This window comes from Pseudophryne corroboree, chromosome 4 (genome assembly GCF_028390025.1).
Source record: "Pseudophryne corroboree isolate aPseCor3 chromosome 4, aPseCor3.hap2, whole genome shotgun sequence".
Classification (NCBI taxonomy): Eukaryota; Metazoa; Chordata; class Amphibia; order Anura; family Myobatrachidae; genus Pseudophryne; species Pseudophryne corroboree.
Genome location: NC_086447.1, coordinates 15669688 through 15689613, shown reverse-complemented (window position 1 = coordinate 15689613; position 19926 = coordinate 15669688). Strand labels below are relative to the sequence as shown.

General features: G+C 34.1%; 17 non-coding genes across 17 annotated transcripts; all 17 read left to right on the top strand.

Moving 5' to 3' along the window:
* The first annotated feature begins 6 nt into the window (after positions 1-6).
* TRNAA-AGC (transfer RNA alanine (anticodon AGC)) lies at positions 7-79 on the top strand. The gene has a single exon. It is a non-coding gene; the product is annotated as a tRNA-Ala (tRNA).
* A 1725-nt stretch (positions 80-1804) lies between these two features.
* TRNAA-AGC (transfer RNA alanine (anticodon AGC)) lies at positions 1805-1877 on the top strand. Its single transcript has one exon. It is a non-coding gene; the product is annotated as a tRNA-Ala (tRNA).
* A 2086-nt stretch (positions 1878-3963) lies between these two features.
* Positions 3964-4036, top strand: TRNAA-AGC (transfer RNA alanine (anticodon AGC)). The gene has a single exon. It is a non-coding gene; the product is annotated as a tRNA-Ala (tRNA).
* A 646-nt stretch (positions 4037-4682) lies between these two features.
* TRNAA-AGC (transfer RNA alanine (anticodon AGC)) lies at positions 4683-4755 on the top strand. The gene has a single exon. It is a non-coding gene; the product is annotated as a tRNA-Ala (tRNA).
* A 1005-nt stretch (positions 4756-5760) lies between these two features.
* Positions 5761-5833, top strand: TRNAA-AGC (transfer RNA alanine (anticodon AGC)). Its single transcript has one exon. It is a non-coding gene; the product is annotated as a tRNA-Ala (tRNA).
* Positions 5834-7920: 2087 nt separating this feature from the next.
* TRNAA-AGC (transfer RNA alanine (anticodon AGC)) lies at positions 7921-7993 on the top strand. Its single transcript has one exon. It is a non-coding gene; the product is annotated as a tRNA-Ala (tRNA).
* Positions 7994-10079: 2086 nt separating this feature from the next.
* Positions 10080-10152, top strand: TRNAA-AGC (transfer RNA alanine (anticodon AGC)). The gene has a single exon. It is a non-coding gene; the product is annotated as a tRNA-Ala (tRNA).
* A 646-nt stretch (positions 10153-10798) lies between these two features.
* TRNAA-AGC (transfer RNA alanine (anticodon AGC)) lies at positions 10799-10871 on the top strand. Its single transcript has one exon. It is a non-coding gene; the product is annotated as a tRNA-Ala (tRNA).
* A 1006-nt stretch (positions 10872-11877) lies between these two features.
* On the top strand, positions 11878-11950 carry TRNAA-AGC (transfer RNA alanine (anticodon AGC)). Its single transcript has one exon. It is a non-coding gene; the product is annotated as a tRNA-Ala (tRNA).
* Positions 11951-12598: 648 nt separating this feature from the next.
* TRNAA-AGC (transfer RNA alanine (anticodon AGC)) lies at positions 12599-12671 on the top strand. Its single transcript has one exon. It is a non-coding gene; the product is annotated as a tRNA-Ala (tRNA).
* Positions 12672-12958: 287 nt separating this feature from the next.
* TRNAA-AGC (transfer RNA alanine (anticodon AGC)) lies at positions 12959-13031 on the top strand. The gene has a single exon. It is a non-coding gene; the product is annotated as a tRNA-Ala (tRNA).
* A 1364-nt stretch (positions 13032-14395) lies between these two features.
* Positions 14396-14468, top strand: TRNAA-AGC (transfer RNA alanine (anticodon AGC)). Its single transcript has one exon. It is a non-coding gene; the product is annotated as a tRNA-Ala (tRNA).
* A 2086-nt stretch (positions 14469-16554) lies between these two features.
* TRNAA-AGC (transfer RNA alanine (anticodon AGC)) lies at positions 16555-16627 on the top strand. Its single transcript has one exon. It is a non-coding gene; the product is annotated as a tRNA-Ala (tRNA).
* A 287-nt stretch (positions 16628-16914) lies between these two features.
* TRNAA-AGC (transfer RNA alanine (anticodon AGC)) lies at positions 16915-16987 on the top strand. The gene has a single exon. It is a non-coding gene; the product is annotated as a tRNA-Ala (tRNA).
* Positions 16988-17633: 646 nt separating this feature from the next.
* Positions 17634-17706, top strand: TRNAA-AGC (transfer RNA alanine (anticodon AGC)). The gene has a single exon. It is a non-coding gene; the product is annotated as a tRNA-Ala (tRNA).
* A 1006-nt stretch (positions 17707-18712) lies between these two features.
* TRNAA-AGC (transfer RNA alanine (anticodon AGC)) lies at positions 18713-18785 on the top strand. Its single transcript has one exon. It is a non-coding gene; the product is annotated as a tRNA-Ala (tRNA).
* Positions 18786-19433: 648 nt separating this feature from the next.
* On the top strand, positions 19434-19506 carry TRNAA-AGC (transfer RNA alanine (anticodon AGC)). Its single transcript has one exon. It is a non-coding gene; the product is annotated as a tRNA-Ala (tRNA).
* Positions 19507-19926: the final 420 nt, after the last annotated feature.

Here is a 19926-nt window from a genome sequence, read left to right as displayed (position 1 = left end):
GCTCATGGGGAATTAGCTCAAATGGTAGAGCGCTCGCTTAGCATGCGAGAGGTAGCGAGATCGATGCTCGCATTCTCCATATATTGTTGTTTTGTCATTTTACAATTCAAGTGCTTTTATTAGGCATTCGTATTAGTTCCATAAAAAAATGGGTTGTTTTTTATGATTGCAGACATAGAAACCTCAGCTGGCATGGAGAATTAGTGTTTAAACTATTTTTAAAGACATTACAAAACTCAAAAATGGGAGAGAAACTTTATGTTTTCTATTAAAAGAGAACATTTTGAAGGAAAGCTTATAAAAACTTTCAATATATAATGATATGATCTTCCAGTGCCTTTATTCTGAAAGGTCCATCGTGCTCATGGGGAATTAGCTCAAATGGTAGAGCGCTCGCTTAGCATGCGAGAGGTAACGAGATCGATGCTCGCATTCTCCATATGTTTTTGTTTTGTCATTTTGCAATTCAAGTGCTTTTATTAGGCATTCGTAGTAGTTCCATAAATAAATGGGTTGTTTTTTATGATTGCAGACACAGAAACCTAAGCTGGCATGGAGAATTAGTGTTTAAATATTTATAAAGACATTACAAAACTCAAAAATGGGAGAGAAACTTTATGTTTTCTATGAAAAGAGAATATTTTGAAGGAAAGCTTATAAAAACTTTCAATATATAATGACATGATCTTCCAGTGCCTTTATTCTGAAAAGTCACATGTGCTCATGGGGAATTAGCTCACATGGTAGAGCGCTCGCTTAGCATGCGAGAGGTAGCGAGATCAATGCTCGCATTCTCCATATGTTTTTGTTTTGTCATTTTGCAATTCAAGTGCTTTTATTAGGCATTCGTAGTAGTTCCATAAAAAAAATGGGTTGTTTTTTATGATTGCAGACATAGAAACCTCAGCTGGCATGGAGAATTAGTGTTTAAACTATTTTTAAAGACATTACAAAACTCAAAAATGGGAGAGAAACTTTATGTTTTCTATGAAAAGAGAATATTTTAAAGGAAAGCTTATAAAAACTTTCAATATATAATGATATGATCTTCTAGTGCCTTTATTCTGAAAAGTCACATGTGCTCATGGGGAATTAGCTCAAATGGAAGAGCGCTCGCTTAGCATGCGAGAGGTAGCGAGATCGATGCTCGCATTCTCCATATGTTTTTGTTTTGTCATTTTGCAATTCAAGTGCTTTTATTAGGCATTCGTAGTAGTTCCATAAAAAAATAGGTTGTTTTTTATGATTGCAGACATAGAAACCGCAGCTGGCATGGAGAATTAGTGTTTAAACTATTTTTAAAGACATTACAAAACTCAAAAATGGGAGAGAAACTTTATGTTTTCTTTGAAAAGAGAACATTTTGAAGGAAAGCTTATAAAAACGTTCAATATATAATGATATGATCTTCCAGTGCCTTTATTCTGAAAAGTCACATGTGCTCATGGGGAATTAGCTCAAATGGTAGCGCGCTCGCTTAGCATGCGAGAGGTAGCGAGATCGATGCTCGCATTCTCCATATGTTTTTGTTTTGTCATTTTGCAATTCAAGTGCTTTTATTAGGCATTCGTAGTAGTTCCATAAAAAATGGGTTGTTTTTTATGATTGCAGACAGAGAAACCTCAGCTGGCATGGAGAATTAGTGTTTAAATATTTATAAAGACATTACAAAACTCAAAAATGGGAGAGAAACTTTATGTTTTCTATGAAAAGAGAATATTTTGAAGGAAAGCTTATAAAAACTTTCAATATATAATGACATGATCTTCCAGTGCCTTTATTCTGAAAAATCACATGTGCTCATGGGGAATTAGCTCAAATGGTAGAGCGCTCGCTTAGCATGCGAGAGGTAGCGAGATCGATGCTCGCATTCTCCATATATTGTTGTTTTGTCATTTTACAATTCAAGTGCTTTTATTAGGCATTCGTATTAGTTCCATAAAAAAATGGGTTGTTTTTTATGATTGCAGACATAGAAACCTCAGCTGGCATGGAGAATTAGTGTTTAAACTATTTTTAAAGACATTACAAAACTCAAAAATGGGAGAGAAACTTTATGTTTTCTATTAAAAGAGAACATTTTGAAGGAAAGCTTATAAAAACTTTCAATATATAATGATATGATCTTCCAGTGCCTTTATTCTGAAAGGTCCATCGTGCTCATGGGGAATTAGCTCAAATGGTAGAGCGCTCGCTTAGCATGCGAGAGGTAACGAGATCGATGCTCGCATTCTCCATATGTTTTTGTTTTGTCATTTTGCAATTCAAGTGCTTTTATTAGGCATTCGTAGTAGTTCCATAAAAAAATGGGTTGTTTTTTATGATTGCAGACATAGAAACCTCAGCTGGCATGGAGAATTAGTGTTTAAACTATTTTTAAAGACATTACAAAACTCAAAAATGGGAGAGAAACTTTATGTTTTCTATGAAAAGAGAATATTTTAAAGGAAAGCTTATAAAAACTTTCAATATATAATGATATGATCTTCCAGTGCCTTTATTCTGAAAAGTCACATGTGCTCATGGGGAATTAGCTCAAATAGTAGAGCGCTCGCTTAGCATGCGAGAGGTAGCGAGATCGATGCTCGCATTCTCCATATGTTTTTGTTTTGTCATTTTGCAATTCAAGTGCTTTTATTAGGCATTCGTAGTAGTTCCATAAATAAATGGGTTGTTTTTTATGATTGCAGACACAGAAACCTAAGCTGGCATGGAGAATTAGTGTTTAAATATTTATAAAGACATTACAAAACTCAAAAATGGGAGAGAAACTTTATGTTTTCTATGAAAAGAGAATATTTTGAAGGAAAGCTTATAAAAACTTTCAATATATAATGACATGATCTTCCAGTGCCTTTATTCTGAAAAGTCACATGTGCTCATGGGGAATTAGCTCAAATGGTAGAGCGCTCGCTTAGCATGCGAGAGGTAGCGAGATCAATGCTCGCATTCTCCATATGTTTTTGTTTTGTCATTTTGCAATTCAAGTGCTTTTATTAGGCATTCGTAGTAGTTCCATAAAAAAAATGGGTTGTTTTTTATGATTGCAGACATAGAAACCTCAGCTGGCATGGAGAATTAGTGTTTAAACTATTTTTAAAGACATTACAAAACTCAAAAATGGGAGAGAAACTTTATGTTTTCTATGAAAAGAGAATATTTTAAAGGAAAGCTTATAAAAACTTTCAATATATAATGATATGATCTTCTAGTGCCTTTATTCTGAAAAGTCACATGTGCTCATGGGGAATTAGCTCAAATGGAAGAGCGCTCGCTTAGCATGCGAGAGGTAGCGAGATCGATGCTCGCATTCTCCATATGTTTTTGTTTTGTCATTTTGCAATTCAAGTGCTTTTATTAGGCATTCGTAGTAGTTCCATAAAAAAATAGGTTGTTTTTTATGATTGCAGACATAGAAACCTCAGCTGGCATGGAGAATTAGTGTTTAAACTATTTTTAAAGACATTACAAAACTCAAAAATGGGAGAGAAACTTTATGTTTTCTATGAAAAGAGAATATTTTAAAGGAAAGCTTATAAAAACTTTCAATATATAATGATATGATCTTCTAGTGCCTTTATTCTGAAAAGTCACATGTGCTCATGGGGAATTAGCTCAAATGGAAGAGCGCTCGCTTAGCATGCGAGAGGTAGCGAGATCGATGCTCGCATTCTCCATATGTTTTTGTTTTGTCATTTTGCAATTCAAGTGCTTTTATTAGGCATTCGTAGTAGTTCCATAAAAAATAGGTTGTTTTTTATGATTGCAGACACAGAAACCTCAGCTGGCATGGAGAATTAGTGTTTAAACTATTTTTAAAGACATTACAAAACTCAAAAATGGGAGAGAAACTTTATGTTTTCTATGAAAAGAGAATATTTTGAAGGAAAGCTTATAAAAACTTTCAATATATAATGACATGATCTTCCAGTGCCTTTATTCTGAAAAATCACATGTGCTCATGGGGAATTAGCTCAAATGGTAGAGCGCTCGCTTAGCATGCGAGAGGTAGCGAGATCGATGCTCGCATTCTCCATATATTGTTGTTTTGTCATTTTACAATTCAAGTGCTTTTATTAGGCATTCGTATTAGTTCCATAAAAAAATGGGTTGTTTTTTATGATTGCAGACATAGAAACCTCAGCTGGCATGGAGAATTAGTGTTTAAACTATTTTTAAAGACATTACAAAACTCAAAAATGGGAGAGAAACTTTATGTTTTCTTTGAAAAGAGAACATTTTGAAGGAAAGCTTATAAAAACTTTCAATATATAATGATATGATCTTCCAGTGCCTTTATTCTGAAAAGTCACATGTGCTCATGGGGAATTAGCTCAAATGGTAGCGCGCTCGCTTAGCATGCGAGAGGTAGCGAGATCGATGCTCGCATTCTCCATATGTTTTTGTTTTGTCATTTTGCAATTCAAGTGCTTTTATTAGGCATTCGTAGTAGTTCCATAAAAAAATGGGTTGTTTTTTATGATTGCAGACACAGAAACCTCAGCTGGCATGGAGAATTAGTGTTTAAATATTTATAAAGACATTACAAAACTCAAAAATGGGAGAGAAACTTTATGTTTTCTATGAAAAGAGAATATTTTGAAGGAAAGCTTATAAAAACTTTCAATATATAATGACATGATCTTCCAGTGCCTTTATTCTGAAAAGTCACATGTGCTCATGGGGAATTAGCTCAAATGGTAGAGCGCTCGCTTAGCATGCGAGAGGTAGCGAGATCGATGCTCGCATTCTCCATATATTTTTGTTTTGTCATTTTACAATTCAAGTGCTTTTATTAGGCATTCGTATTAGTTCCATAAAAAAATGGGTTGTTTTTTATGATTGCAGACATAGAAACCTCAGCTGGCATGGAGAATTAGTGTTTAAACTATTTTTAAAGACATTACAAAACTCAAAAATGGGAGAGAAACTTTATGTTTTCTATGAAAAGAGAACATTTTGAAGGAAAGCTTATAAAAACTTTCAATATATAATGATATGATCTTCCAGTGCCTTTATTCTGAAAAGTCCCTTGTGCTCATGGGGAATTAGCTCAAATGGTAGAGCGCTCGCTTAGCATGGGAGAGGTAGCGAGATCGATGCTCGCGTTCTCCATATGTTTTTGTTTTGTCATTTTGCAATTCAAGTGCTTTTATTAGGCATTCGTAGTAGTTCCATAAAAAAATGGGTTGTTTTTTATGATTGCAGACACAGAAACCTCAGCTGGCATGGAGAATTAGTGTTTAAATATTTATAAAGACATTACAAAACTCAAAAATGGGAGAGAAACTTTATGTTTTCTATGAAAAGAGAATATTTTAAAGGAAAGCTTATAAAAACTTTCAATATATAATGATATGATCTTCCAGTGCCTTTATTCTGAAAAGTCACATGTGCTCATGGGGAATTAGCTCAAATAGTAGAGCGCTCGCTTAGCATGCGAGAGGTAGCGAGATCGATGCTCGCATTCTCCATATGTTTTTGTTTTGTCATTTTGCAATTCAAGTGCTTTTATTAGGCATTCGTAGTAGTTCCATAAATAAATGGGTTGTTTTTTATGATTGCAGACACAGAAACCTCAGCTGGCATGGAGAATTAGTGTTTAAATATTTATAAAGACATTACAAAACTCAAAAATGGGAGAGAAACTTTATGTTTTCTATGAAAAGAGAATATTTTGAAGGAAAGCTTATAAAAACTTTCAATATATAATGACATGATCTTCCAGTGCCTTTATTCTGAAAAGTCACATGTGCTCATGGGGAATTAGCTCAAATGGTAGAGCGCTCGCTTAGCATGCGAGAGGTAGCGAGATCGATGCTCGCATTCTCCATATGTTTTTGTTTTGTCATTTTGCAATTCAAGTGCTTTTATTAGGCATTCGTAGTAGTTCCATAAAAAAAATGGGTTGTTTTTTATGATTGCAGACATAGAAACCTCAGCTGGCATGGAGAATTAGTGTTTAAACTATTTTTAAAGACATTACAAAACTCAAAAATGGGAGAGAAACTTTATGTTTTCTATGAAAAGAGAATATTTTAAAGGAAAGCTTATAAAAACTTTCAATATATAATGATATGATCTTCTAGTGCCTTTATTCTGAAAAGTCACATGTTCTCATGGGGAATTAGCTCAAATGGAAGAGCGCTCGCTTAGCATGCGAGAGGTAGCGAGATCAATGCTCGCATTCTCCATATGTTTTTGTTTTGTCATTTTGCAATTCAAGTGCTTTTATTAGGCATTCGTAGTAGTTCCATAAAAAAAATGGGTTGTTTTTTATGATTGCAGACATAGAAACCTCAGCTGGCATGGAGAATTAGTGTTTAAACTATTTTTAAAGACATTACAAAACTCAAAAATGGGAGAGAAACTTTATGTTTTCTATTAAAAGAGAACATTTTGAAGGAAAGCTTATAAAAACTTTCAATATATAATGATATGATCTTCCAGTGCCTTTATTCTGAAAGGTCCATCGTGCTCATGGGGAATTAGCTCAAATGGTAGAGCGCTCGCTTAGCATGCGAGAGGTAACGAGATCGATGCTCGCATTCTCCATATGTTTTTGTTTTGTCATTTTGCAATTCAAGTGCTTTTATTAGGCATTCGTAGTAGTTCCATAAATAAATGGGTTGTTTTTTATGATTGCAGACACAGAAACCTAAGCTGGCATGGAGAATTAGTGTTTAAATATTTATAAAGACATTACAAAACTCAAAAATGGGAGAGAAACTTTATGTTTTCTATGAAAAGAGAATATTTTGAAGGAAAGCTTATAAAAACTTTCAATATATAATGACATGATCTTCCAGTGCCTTTATTCTGAAAAGTCACATGTGCTCATGGGGAATTAGCTCACATGGTAGAGCGCTCGCTTAGCATGCGAGAGGTAGCGAGATCAATGCTCGCATTCTCCATATGTTTTTGTTTTGTCATTTTGCAATTCAAGTGCTTTTATTAGGCATTCGTAGTAGTTCCATAAAAAAAATGGGTTGTTTTTTATGATTGCAGACATAGAAACCTCAGCTGGCATGGAGAATTAGTGTTTAAACTATTTTTAAAGACATTACAAAACTCAAAAATGGGAGAGAAACTTTATGTTTTCTATGAAAAGAGAATATTTTAAAGGAAAGCTTATAAAAACTTTCAATATATAATGATATGATCTTCTAGTGCCTTTATTCTGAAAAGTCACATGTGCTCATGGGGAATTAGCTCAAATGGAAGAGCGCTCGCTTAGCATGCGAGAGGTAGCGAGATCGATGCTCGCATTCTCCATATGTTTTTGTTTTGTCATTTTGCAATTCAAGTGCTTTTATTAGGCATTCGTAGTAGTTCCATAAAAAAATAGGTTGTTTTTTATGATTGCAGACATAGAAACCGCAGCTGGCATGGAGAATTAGTGTTTAAACTATTTTTAAAGACATTACAAAACTCAAAAATGGGAGAGAAACTTTATGTTTTCTTTGAAAAGAGAACATTTTGAAGGAAAGCTTATAAAAACGTTCAATATATAATGATATGATCTTCCAGTGCCTTTATTCTGAAAAGTCACATGTGCTCATGGGGAATTAGCTCAAATGGTAGCGCGCTCGCTTAGCATGCGAGAGGTAGCGAGATCGATGCTCGCATTCTCCATATGTTTTTGTTTTGTCATTTTGCAATTCAAGTGCTTTTATTAGGCATTCGTAGTAGTTCCATAAAAAATGGGTTGTTTTTTATGATTGCAGACAGAGAAACCTCAGCTGGCATGGAGAATTAGTGTTTAAATATTTATAAAGACATTACAAAACTCAAAAATGGGAGAGAAACTTTATGTTTTCTATGAAAAGAGAATATTTTGAAGGAAAGCTTATAAAAACTTTCAATATATAATGACATGATCTTCCAGTGCCTTTATTCTGAAAAATCACATGTGCTCATGGGGAATTAGCTCAAATGGTAGAGCGCTCGCTTAGCATGCGAGAGGTAGCGAGATCGATGCTCGCATTCTCCATATATTGTTGTTTTGTCATTTTACAATTCAAGTGCTTTTATTAGGCATTCGTATTAGTTCCATAAAAAAATGGGTTGTTTTTTATGATTGCAGACATAGAAACCTCAGCTGGCATGGAGAATTAGTGTTTAAACTATTTTTAAAGACATTACAAAACTCAAAAATGGGAGAGAAACTTTATGTTTTCTATTAAAAGAGAACATTTTGAAGGAAAGCTTATAAAAACTTTCAATATATAATGATATGATCTTCCAGTGCCTTTATTCTGAAAGGTCCATCGTGCTCATGGGGAATTAGCTCAAATGGTAGAGCGCTCGCTTAGCATGCGAGAGGTAACGAGATCGATGCTCGCATTCTCCATATGTTTTTGTTTTGTCATTTTGCAATTCAAGTGCTTTTATTAGGCATTCGTAGTAGTTCCATAAAAAAATGGGTTGTTTTTTATGATTGCAGACATAGAAACCTCAGCTGGCATGGAGAATTAGTGTTTAAACTATTTTTAAAGACATTACAAAACTCAAAAATGGGAGAGAAACTTTATGTTTTCTATGAAAAGAGAATATTTTAAAGGAAAGCTTATAAAAACTTTCAATATATAATGATATGATCTTCCAGTGCCTTTATTCTGAAAAGTCACATGTGCTCATGGGGAATTAGCTCAAATAGTAGAGCGCTCGCTTAGCATGCGAGAGGTAGCGAGATCGATGCTCGCATTCTCCATATGTTTTTGTTTTGTCATTTTGCAATTCAAGTGCTTTTATTAGGCATTCGTAGTAGTTCCATAAATAAATGGGTTGTTTTTTATGATTGCAGACACAGAAACCTAAGCTGGCATGGAGAATTAGTGTTTAAATATTTATAAAGACATTACAAAACTCAAAAATGGGAGAGAAACTTTATGTTTTCTATGAAAAGAGAATATTTTGAAGGAAAGCTTATAAAAACTTTCAATATATAATGACATGATCTTCCAGTGCCTTTATTCTGAAAAGTCACATGTGCTCATGGGGAATTAGCTCAAATGGTAGAGCGCTCGCTTAGCATGCGAGAGGTAGCGAGATCAATGCTCGCATTCTCCATATGTTTTTGTTTTGTCATTTTGCAATTCAAGTGCTTTTATTAGGCATTCGTAGTAGTTCCATAAAAAAAATGGGTTGTTTTTTATGATTGCAGACATAGAAACCTCAGCTGGCATGGAGAATTAGTGTTTAAACTATTTTTAAAGACATTACAAAACTCAAAAATGGGAGAGAAACTTTATGTTTTCTATGAAAAGAGAATATTTTAAAGGAAAGCTTATAAAAACTTTCAATATATAATGATATGATCTTCTAGTGCCTTTATTCTGAAAAGTCACATGTGCTCATGGGGAATTAGCTCAAATGGAAGAGCGCTCGCTTAGCATGCGAGAGGTAGCGAGATCGATGCTCGCATTCTCCATATGTTTTTGTTTTGTCATTTTGCAATTCAAGTGCTTTTATTAGGCATTCGTAGTAGTTCCATAAAAAAATAGGTTGTTTTTTATGATTGCAGACATAGAAACCTCAGCTGGCATGGAGAATTAGTGTTTAAACTATTTTTAAAGACATTACAAAACTCAAAAATGGGAGAGAAACTTTATGTTTTCTATGAAAAGAGAATATTTTAAAGGAAAGCTTATAAAAACTTTCAATATATAATGATATGATCTTCTAGTGCCTTTATTCTGAAAAGTCACATGTGCTCATGGGGAATTAGCTCAAATGGAAGAGCGCTCGCTTAGCATGCGAGAGGTAGCGAGATCGATGCTCGCATTCTCCATATGTTTTTGTTTTGTCATTTTGCAATTCAAGTGCTTTTATTAGGCATTCGTAGTAGTTCCATAAAAAATAGGTTGTTTTTTATGATTGCAGACACAGAAACCTCAGCTGGCATGGAGAATTAGTGTTTAAACTATTTTTAAAGACATTACAAAACTCAAAAATGGGAGAGAAACTTTATGTTTTCTATGAAAAGAGAATATTTTGAAGGAAAGCTTATAAAAACTTTCAATATATAATGACATGATCTTCCAGTGCCTTTATTCTGAAAAATCACATGTGCTCATGGGGAATTAGCTCAAATGGTAGAGCGCTCGCTTAGCATGCGAGAGGTAGCGAGATCGATGCTCGCATTCTCCATATATTGTTGTTTTGTCATTTTACAATTCAAGTGCTTTTATTAGGCATTCGTATTAGTTCCATAAAAAAATGGGTTGTTTTTTATGATTGCAGACATAGAAACCTCAGCTGGCATGGAGAATTAGTGTTTAAACTATTTTTAAAGACATTACAAAACTCAAAAATGGGAGAGAAACTTTATGTTTTCTTTGAAAAGAGAACATTTTGAAGGAAAGCTTATAAAAACTTTCAATATATAATGATATGATCTTCCAGTGCCTTTATTCTGAAAAGTCACATGTGCTCATGGGGAATTAGCTCAAATGGTAGCGCGCTCGCTTAGCATGCGAGAGGTAGCGAGATCGATGCTCGCATTCTCCATATGTTTTTGTTTTGTCATTTTGCAATTCAAGTGCTTTTATTAGGCATTCGTAGTAGTTCCATAAAAAAATGGGTTGTTTTTTATGATTGCAGACACAGAAACCTCAGCTGGCATGGAGAATTAGTGTTTAAATATTTATAAAGACATTACAAAACTCAAAAATGGGAGAGAAACTTTATGTTTTCTATGAAAAGAGAATATTTTGAAGGAAAGCTTATAAAAACTTTCAATATATAATGACATGATCTTCCAGTGCCTTTATTCTGAAAAGTCACATGTGCTCATGGGGAATTAGCTCAAATGGTAGAGCGCTCGCTTAGCATGCGAGAGGTAGCGAGATCGATGCTCGCATTCTCCATATATTTTTGTTTTGTCATTTTACAATTCAAGTGCTTTTATTAGGCATTCGTATTAGTTCCATAAAAAAATGGGTTGTTTTTTATGATTGCAGACATAGAAACCTCAGCTGGCATGGAGAATTAGTGTTTAAACTATTTTTAAAGACATTACAAAACTCAAAAATGGGAGAGAAACTTTATGTTTTCTATGAAAAGAGAACATTTTGAAGGAAAGCTTATAAAAACTTTCAATATATAATGATATGATCTTCCAGTGCCTTTATTCTGAAAAGTCCCTTGTGCTCATGGGGAATTAGCTCAAATGGTAGAGCGCTCGCTTAGCATGGGAGAGGTAGCGAGATCGATGCTCGCGTTCTCCATATGTTTTTGTTTTGTCATTTTGCAATTCAAGTGCTTTTATTAGGCATTCGTAGTAGTTCCATAAAAAAATGGGTTGTTTTTTATGATTGCAGACATAGAAACCTCAGCTGGCATGGAGAATTAGTGTTTAAACTATTTTTAAAGACATTACAAAACTCAAAAATGGGAGAGAAACTTTATGTTTTCTATGAAAAGAGAATATTTTAAAGGAAAGCTTATAAAAACTTTCAATATATAATGATATGATCTTCCAGTGCCTTTATTCTGAAAAGTCACATGTGCTCATGGGGAATTAGCTCAAATAGTAGAGCGCTCGCTTAGCATGCGAGAGGTAGCGAGATCGATGCTCGCATTCTCCATATGTTTTTGTTTTGTCATTTTGCAATTCAAGTGCTTTTATTAGGCATTCGTAGTAGTTCCATAAATAAATGGGTTGTTTTTTATGATTGCAGACACAGAAACCTCAGCTGGCATGGAGAATTAGTGTTTAAATATTTATAAAGACATTACAAAACTCAAAAATGGGAGAGAAACTTTATGTTTTCTATGAAAAGAGAATATTTTGAAGGAAAGCTTATAAAAACTTTCAATATATAATGACATGATCTTCCAGTGCCTTTATTCTGAAAAGTCACATGTGCTCATGGGGAATTAGCTCAAATGGTAGAGCGCTCGCTTAGCATGCGAGAGGTAGCGAGATCGATGCTCGCATTCTCCATATGTTTTTGTTTTGTCATTTTGCAATTCAAGTGCTTTTATTAGGCATTCGTAGTAGTTCCATAAAAAAAATGGGTTGTTTTTTATGATTGCAGACATAGAAACCTCAGCTGGCATGGAGAATTAGTGTTTAAACTATTTTTAAAGACATTACAAAACTCAAAAATGGGAGAGAAACTTTATGTTTTCTATGAAAAGAGAATATTTTAAAGGAAAGCTTATAAAAACTTTCAATATATAATGATATGATCTTCTAGTGCCTTTATTCTGAAAAGTCACATGTTCTCATGGGGAATTAGCTCAAATGGAAGAGCGCTCGCTTAGCATGCGAGAGGTAGCGAGATCGATGCTCGCATTCTCCATATGTTTTTGTTTTGTCATTTTGCAATTCAAGTGCTTTTATTAGGCATTCGTAGTAGTTCCATAAAAAAATAGGTTGTTTTTTATGATTGCAGACATAGAAACCTCAGCTGGCATGGAGAATTAGTGTTTAAACTATTTTTAAAGACATTACAAAACTCAAAAATGGGAGAGAAACTTTATGTTTTCTATGAAAAGAGAATATTTTGAAGGAAAGCTTATAAAAACTTTCAATATATAATGATATGATCTTCCAGTGCCTTTATTCTGAAATGTCACATGTGTTCATGGGGAATTAGCTCAAATGGTAGAGCGCTCGCTTAGCATGCGAGAGGTAGCGAGATCGATGCTCGCATTCTCCATATATTTTTGTTTTGTCATTTTGCAATTCAAGTGCTTTTATTAGGCATTCGTAGTAGTTCCATAAAAAAATGGGTTGTTTTTTATGATTGCAGACATAGAAACCTCAGCTGGCATGGAGAATTAGTGTTTAAACTATTTTTAAAGACATTACAAAACTCAAAAATGGGAGAGAAACTTTATGTTTTCTTTGAAAAGAGAACATTTTGAAGGAAAGCTTATAAAAACTTTCAATATATAATGATATGATCTTCCAGTGCCTTTATTCTGATAGGTCACATGTGCTCATGGGGAATTAGCTCAAATGGTAGAGCGCTCGCTTAGCATGCGAGAGGTAGCGAGATCGATGCTCGCATTCTCCATATGTTTTTGTTTTGTCATTTTGCAATTCAAGTGCTTTTATTAGGCATTCGTAGTAGTTCCATAAAAAAATGGGTTGTTTTTTATGATTGCAGACACAGAAACCTCAGCTGGCATGGAGAATTAGTGTTTAAATATTTATAAAGACATTACAAAACTCAAAAATGGGAGAGAAACTTTATGTTTTCTTTGAAAAGAGAACATTTTGAAGGAAAGCTTATAAAAACTTTCAATATATAATGATATGATCTTCCAGTGCCTTTATTCTGAAAAGTCACATGTGCTCATGGGGAATAAGCTCAAATAGTAGAGCGCTCGCTTAGCATGCGAGAGGTAGCGAGATCGATGCTCGCATTCTCCATATGTTTTTGTTTTGTCATTTTGCAATTCAAGTGCTTTTATTAGGCATTCGTAGTAGTTCCATAAAAAAATGGGTTGTTTTTTATGATTGCAGACACAGAAACCTCAGCTGGCATGGAGAATTAGTGTTTAAATATTTATAAAGACATTACAAAACTCAAAAATGGGAGAGAAACTTTATGTTTTCTATGAAAAGAGAATATTTTGAAGGAAAGCTTATAAAAACTTTCAATATATAATGACATGATCTTCCAGTGCCTTTATTCTGAAAAGTCACTTGTGCCCATGGGGAATTAGCTCAAATGGTAGAGCGCTCGCTTAGCATGCGAGTGGTAGCGAGATCGATGCTCGCATTCTTCATATGTTTTTGTTTTGTCATTTTGCAATTCAAGTGCTTTTATTAGGCATTCGTAGTAGTTCCATAAAAAAAATGGGTTGTTTTTTATGATTGCAGACATAGAAACCGCAGCTGGCATGGAGAATTAGTGTTTAAACTATTTTTAAAGACATTACAAAACTCAAAAATGGGAGAGAAACTTTATGTTTTCTTTGAAAAGAGAACATTTTGAAGGAAAGCTTATAAAAACTTTCAATATATAATGATATGATCTTCCAGTGCCTTTATTCTGAAAAGTCACATGTGCTCATGGGGAATTAGCTCAAATGGTAGCGCGCTCGCTTAGCATGCGAGAGGTAGCGAGATCGATGCTCGCATTCTCCAAATGTTTTTGTTTTGTCATTTTGCAATTCAAGTGCTTTTATTAGGCATTCGTAGTAGTTCCATAAAAAATGGGTTGTTTTTTATGATTGCAGACACAGAAACCTCAGCTGGCATGGAGAATTAGTGTTTAAATATTTATAAAGACATTACAAAACTCAAAAATGGGAGAGAAACTTTATGTTTTCTATGAAAAGAGAATATTTTGAAGGAAAGCTTATAAAAACTTTCAATATATAATGACATGATCTTCCAGTGCCTTTATTCTGAAAAATCACATGTGCTCATGGGGAATTAGCTCAAATGGTAGAGCGCTCGCTTAGCATGCGAGAGGTAGCGAGATCGATGCTCGCATTCTCCATATATTGTTGTTTTGTCATTTTACAATTCAAGTGCTTTTATTAGGCATTCGTATTAGTTCCATAAAAAAATGGGTTGTTTTTTATGATTGCAGACATAGAAACCTCAGCTGGCATGGAGAATTAGTGTTTAAACTATTTTTAAAGACATTACAAAACTCAAAAATGGGAGAGAAACTTTATGTTTTCTATTAAAAGAGAACATTTTGAAGGAAAGCTTATAAAAACTTTCAATATATAATGATATGATCTTCCAGTGCCTTTATTCTGAAAGGTCCATCGTGCTCATGGGGAATTAGCTCAAATGGTAGAGCGCTCGCTTAGCATGCGAGAGGTAACGAGATCGATGCTCGCATTCTCCATATGTTTTTGTTTTGTCATTTTGCAATTCAAGTGCTTTTATTAGGCATTCGTAGTAGTTCCATAAAAAAATGGGTTGTTTTTTATGATTGCAGACATAGAAACCTCAGCTGGCATGGAGAATTAGTGTTTAAACTATTTTTAAAGACATTACAAAACTCAAAAATGGGAGAGAAACTTTATGTTTTCTATGAAAAGAGAATATTTTAAAGGAAAGCTTATAAAAACTTTCAATATATAATGATATGATCTTCCAGTGCCTTTATTCTGAAAAGTCACATGTGCTCATGGGGAATTAGCTCAAATAGTAGAGCGCTCGCTTAGCATGCGAGAGGTAGCGAGATCGATGCTCGCATTCTCCATATGTTTTTGTTTTGTCATTTTGCAATTCAAGTGCTTTTATTAGGCATTCGTAGTAGTTCCATAAATAAATGGGTTGTTTTTTATGATTGCAGACACAGAAACCTAAGCTGGCATGGAGAATTAGTGTTTAAATATTTATAAAGACATTACAAAACTCAAAAATGGGAGAGAAACTTTATGTTTTCTATGAAAAGAGAATATTTTGAAGGAAAGCTTATAAAAACTTTCAATATATAATGACATGATCTTCCAGTGCCTTTATTCTGAAAAGTCACATGTGCTCATGGGGAATTAGCTCAAATGGTAGAGCGCTCGCTTAGCATGCGAGAGGTAGCGAGATCAATGCTCGCATTCTCCATATGTTTTTGTTTTGTCATTTTGCAATTCAAGTGCTTTTATTAGGCATTCGTAGTAGTTCCATAAAAAAAATGGGTTGTTTTTTATGATTGCAGACATAGAAACCTCAGCTGGCATGGAGAATTAGTGTTTAAACTATTTTTAAAGACATTACAAAACTCAAAAATGGGAGAGAAACTTTATGTTTTCTATGAAAAGAGAATATTTTAAAGGAAAGCTTATAAAAACTTTCAATATATAATGATATGATCTTCTAGTGCCTTTATTCTGAAAAGTCACATGTGCTCATGGGGAATTAGCTCAAATGGAAGAGCGCTCGCTTAGCATGCGAGAGGTAGCGAGATCGATGCTCGCATTCTCCATATGTTTTTGTTTTGTCATTTTGCAATTCAAGTGCTTTTATTAGGCATTCGTAGTAGTTCCATAAAAAAATAGGTTGTTTTTTATGATTGCAGACATAGAAACCTCAGCTGGCATGGAGAATTAGTGTTTAAACTATTTTTAAAGACATTACAAAACTCAAAAATGGGAGAGAAACTTTATGTTTTCTATGAAAAGAGAATATTTTAAAGGAAAGCTTATAAAAACTTTCAATATATAATGATATGATCTTCTAGTGCCTTTATTCTGAAAAGTCACATGTGCTCATGGGGAATTAGCTCAAATGGAAGAGCGCTCGCTTAGCATGCGAGAGGTAGCGAGATCGATGCTCGCATTCTCCATATGTTTTTGTTTTGTCATTTTGCAATTCAAGTGCTTTTATTAGGCATTCGTAGTAGTTCCATAAAAAATAGGTTGTTTTTTATGATTGCAGACACAGAAACCTCAGCTGGCATGGAGAATTAGTGTTTAAACTATTTTTAAAGACATTACAAAACTCAAAAATGGGAGAGAAACTTTATGTTTTCTATGAAAAGAGAATATTTTGAAGGAAAGCTTATAAAAACTTTCAATATATAATGACATGATCTTCCAGTGCCTTTATTCTGAAAAATCACATGTGCTCATGGGGAATTAGCTCAAATGGTAGAGCGCTCGCTTAGCATGCGAGAGGTAGCGAGATCGATGCTCGCATTCTCCATATATTGTTGTTTTGTCATTTTACAATTCAAGTGCTTTTATTAGGCATTCGTATTAGTTCCATAAAAAAATGGGTTGTTTTTTATGATTGCAGACATAGAAACCTCAGCTGGCATGGAGAATTAGTGTTTAAACTATTTTTAAAGACATTACAAAACTCAAAAATGGGAGAGAAACTTTATGTTTTCTATTAAAAGAGAACATTTTGAAGGAAAGCTTATAAAAACTTTCAATATATAATGATATGATCTTCCAGTGCCTTTATTCTGAAAGGTCCATTGTGCTCATGGGGAATTAGCTCAAATGGTAGAGCGCTCGCTTAGCATGCGAGAGGTAGCGAGATCGATGCTCGCATTCTCCATATGTTTTTGTTTTGTCATTTTGCAATTCAAGTGCTTTTATTAGGCATTCGTAGTAGTTCCATAAAAAAATGGGTTGTTTTTTATGATTGCAGACATAGAAACCTCAGCTGGCATGGAGAATTAGTGTTTAAACTATTTTTAAAGACATTACAAAACTCAAAAATGGGAGAGAAACTTTATGTTTTCTATGAAAAGAGAATATTTTAAAGGAAAGCTTATAAAAACTTTCAATATATAATGATATGATCTTCCAGTGCCTTTATTCTGAAAAGTCACATGTGCTCATGGGGAATTAGCTCAAATAGTAGAGCGCTCGCTTAGCATGCGAGAGGTAGCGAGATCGATGCTCGCATTCTCCATATGTTTTTGTTTTGTCATTTTGCAATTCAAGTGCTTTTATTAGGCATTCGTAGTAGTTCCATAAATAAATGGGTTGTTTTTTATGATTGCAGACACAGAAACCTAAGCTGGCATGGAGAATTAGTGTTTAAATATTTATAAAGACATTACAAAACTCAAAAATGGGAGAGAAACTTTATGTTTTCTATGAAAAGAGAATATTTTGAAGGAAAGCTTATAAAAACTTTCAATATATAATGACATGATCTTCCAGTGCCTTTATTCTGAAAAGTCACATGTGCTCATGGGGAATTAGCTCAAATGGTAGAGCGCTCGCTTAGCATGCGAGAGGTAGCGAGATCGATGCTCGCATTCTCCATATGTTTTTGTTTTGTCATTTTGCAATTCAAGTGCTTTTATTAGGCATTCGTAGTAGTTCCATTAAAAAATGGGTTGTTTTTTATGATTGCAGACATAGAAACCTCAGCTGGCATGGAGAATTAGTGTTTAAACTATTTTTAAAGACATTACAAAACTCAAAAATGGGAGAGAAACTTTATGTTTTCTATGAAAAGAGAATATTTTAAAGGAAAGCTTATAAAAACTTTCAATATATAATGATATGATCTTCTAGTGCCTTTATTCTGAAAAGTCACATGTGCTCATGGGGAATTAGCTCAAATGGAAGAGCGCTCGCTTAGCATGCGAGAGGTAGCGAGATCGATGCTCGCATTCTCCATATGTTTTTGTTTTGTCATTTTGCAATTCAAGTGCTTTTATTAGGCATTCGTAGTAGTTCCATAAAAAAATAGGTTGTTTTTTATGATTGCAGACATAGAAACCTCAGCTGGCATGGAGAATTAGTGTTTAAACTATTTTTAAAGACATTACAAAACTCAAAAATGGGAGAGAAACTTTATGTTTTCTATGAAAAGAGAATATTTTAAAGGAAAGCTTATAAAAACTTTCAATATATAATGATATGATCTTCTAGTGCCTTTATTCTGAAAAGTCACCTGTGCTCATGGGGAATTAGCTCAAATGGAAGAGCGCTCGCTTAGCATGCGAGAGGTAGCGAGATCGATGCTCGCATTCTCCATATGTTTTTGTTTTGTCATTTTGCAATTCAAGTGCTTTTATTAGGCATTCGTAGTAGTTCCATAAAAAATAGGTTGTTTTTTATGATTGCAGACACAGAAACCTCAGCTGGCATGGAGAATTAGTGTTTAAACTATTTTTAAAGACATTACAAAACTCAAAAATGGGAGAGAAACTTTATGTTTTCTATGAAAAGAGAATATTTTGAAGGAAAGCTTATAAAAACTTTCAATATATAATGATATGATCTTCCAGTGCCTTTATTCTGAAATGTCACATGTGCTCATGGGGAATTAGCTCAAATGGTAGAGCGCTCGCTTAGCATGCGAGAGGTAGCGAGATCGATGCTCGCATTCTCCATATATTTTTGTTTTGTCATTTTGCAATTCAAGTGCTTTTATTAGGCATTCGTAGTAGTTCCATAAAAAAATGGGTTGTTTTTTATGATTGCAGACATAGAAACCTCAGCTGGCATGGAGAATTAGTGTTTAAACTATTTTTAAAGACATTACAAAACTCAAAAATGGGAGAGAAACTTTATGTTTTCTTTGAAAAGAGAACATTTTGAAGGAAAGCTTATAAAAACTTTCAATATATAATGATATGATCTTCCAGTGCCTTTATTCTGAAAAGTCACATGTGCTCATGGGGAAATAGCTCAAATGGTAGAGCGCTCGCTTAGCATGCGAGAGGTAGCGAGATCGATGCTCGCATTCTCCATATGTTTTTGTTTTGTCATTTTGCAATTCAAGTGCTTTTATTAGGCATTCGTAGTAGTTCCATAAAAACAATGGGTTGTTTTTTATGATTGCAGACATAGAAACCTCAGCTGGCATGGAGAATTAGTGTTTAAACTATTTTTAAAGACATTACAAAACTCAAAAATGGGAGAGAAACTTTATGTTTTCTTTGAAAAGAGAACATTTTGAAGGAAAGCTTATAAAAACTTTCAATATATAATGATATGATCTTCCAGTGCCTTTATTCTGATAGGTCACATGTGCTCATGGGGAATTAGCTCAAATGGTAGAGCGCTCGCTTAGCATGCGAGAGGTAGCGAGATCGATGCTCGCATTCTCCATATGTTTTTGTTTTGTCATTTTGCAATTCAAGTGCTTTTATTAGGCATTCGTAGTAGTTCCATAGAAAAATGGGTTGTTTTTTATGATTGCAGACATAGAAACCTCAGCTGGCATGGAGAATTAGTGTTTAAACTATTTTTAAAGACATTACAAAACTCAAAAATGGGAGAGAAACTTTATGTTTTCTATGAAAAGAGAATATTTTAAAGGAAAGCTTATAAAAACTTTCAATATATAATGATATGATCTTCCAGTGCCTTTATTCTGAAAAGTCACATGTGCTCATGGGGAATAAGCTCAAATAGTAGAGCGCTCGCTTAGCATGCGAGAGGTAGCGAGATCGATGCTCGCATTCTCCATATGTTTTTGTTTTGTCATTTTGCAATTCAAGTGCTTTTATTAGGCATTCGTAGTAGTTC